A 1,979-nucleotide genomic window follows, 5' to 3' on the forward strand; every position below is an offset into this window, starting at 1 on the left:
AGAAGAAAGCATAGACGAACAGCAGCAAAAACAAGATGGCCGCCAGCACCAGGAAAACATCCTGACAGAAACACAGAGAGGGTCACATGTTACACACAGAGGGTCACATGGTACACAGAGAGGGTCACATGTTACACACAGAGGGTCACATGTTACACACAGAGGGTCACATGGTACACAGAGAGGGTCACATGTTACACACAGAGGGTCACATGTTACACACAGAGGGTCACATGGTACACAGAGAGGGTCACATGTTACAAACGTCTCTCACTGAGTACACAGAGGGTCACATGGTACACAGAGAGGGTCACATGGTACACACAGAGGGTCACATGTTACAAACGTCTTTGGCATCACAGTACCCACCATGCACTTGTGGAAGGTAGAAGAAAGAAACGACAATCAAATGCACAAGGGGAAACAAAAGGGACCGTAATCATGACGCTTTTATTTGAAATGATTAATTATGAAGCACCAACTCCCAGCACGCCTGTTTAATCATTATGTTTTTCATATAAAATATAAAAAATGTATACAAAGGAATCACGGAATTTGACATCTTTGAACCCTTCATGGTTCCTCATAAAACTACAAGTTTGACTTTATGAAACAAACTTCCCTCGCAGTACACTACTGACAGAAAGTTACACTTTCTTGTAAAATAAAAAAATGAACCAACAAAGTGGGCTAATTCCCCGCTCCTCACTGTTGAACGAGCCAGAGGCTGTAGTCTGTCTGAAGGAGCGGCGTTAACGCGAGGGGGGCGGTGTATAGCACTTGTTCATTAGGAGCCTCTTACACGTTACAGTCTTCATCAGCTGGGTTTCATTAGCCTCTCCAGAGCCGCACTACGCCACTTATTCTTTGTCAGGGGAAGCCATTAGCACCGCACTGCTCATCAACACTGAGGGCCGTGCAACTTTAAAGACGGTGTCGAGGAGTTTCTGATTAGACCTTTTAAACACACACACAAACACGCATGTATGCATGCAAGCACACCACACACACACACACACACACACACACAGACACACACACACACATATGCATGCAAGCACACCACACACACACACACACACACACACACACACACACACACACACACACACACACACACACACACGAATGCACACTCACAAACACGCACTCCCGCACTCAAATATGCGCACGGATGTATGCAAACGCACACACCACATGTTTTCAATTTGAACTGAATATTTTTGGTGACATGTGTCAACACACTGTGTCTTGTTTGTAAAAATGTGACGAATAATTCAGCTCTCCTATCAATCATTTCCAAACATTGAGTCCACGTTCCTGTACACCTCGGGGATCCTCGGGGCGCCGGCGGGACAAAGCAATGCATACTAATCCACCATTTGTGTTGTTGCCAGGAAAAGTAAGGTGGGAGAAACAAATGAGAGCCAAACTGTAGAGCGCTATCACGGAAACACAAAATACACACAAAATACACACTAAACACACACAGGGACCAACGCAGACAAGCTGGGATGATGACATTTTGGGCAAATAACAGGAGTCTGCAGAGTGAGTGGCACACGGAGGAGAGTGAAATGGAGGAAACAGAAGTGGAACAAGGTGAAGACAATGAGCACTGGAGACAGAGAAGGAGGGAGAAGGCAGAGACACGGGGAGGCTCATAACTGTGTGTGTGTGCATTAGTGCGCTGCAGCTATCTGTGTACGGGCTGTAGAGCCTCGTCATCAGCAGGTCTTCATTTATCTGGACCCTCCAGCCGCAGCTTACAGCCCCCCCCCCCCTCTGCTTAATTGGAAAACTTTTACATTTCATGCACTTTAGTTTCATATATTAAGCACCGGGCTTGAAGCGCTTAATTGACTCTTTCTGTTTCAGCGGCCGAGAGGAGCGACAGGAACAGAATCAAGAGTCTGTTATCAACGCCGCTTCATTTGGTGTTTACTTATTTATTTATTTCTCCCTTCGCAGGGTGTGGG

General features: G+C 46.1%; 1 long non-coding RNA gene across 1 annotated transcript in view; it reads right to left on the bottom strand.

The window, feature by feature from the left end:
- Window positions 1–1,979, bottom strand: part of LOC311365217 — a 15,016-nt gene that overhangs the window by 55 nt on the left and 12,982 nt on the right. The window contains exon 3 of the long non-coding RNA XR_014639373.1: window positions 1–61. This exon is cut by the window's left edge and continues 55 nt beyond it. This is a non-coding gene — a long non-coding RNA (uncharacterized lncRNA). The remainder of the gene's footprint in view (window positions 62–1,979) is intronic.

The sequence above is a fragment of the Micromesistius poutassou genome, assembly GCF_964030765.1.
Source record: "Micromesistius poutassou genome assembly, chromosome: 20".
NCBI classification, from domain to species: domain Eukaryota; kingdom Metazoa; phylum Chordata; class Actinopteri; order Gadiformes; family Gadidae; genus Micromesistius; species Micromesistius poutassou.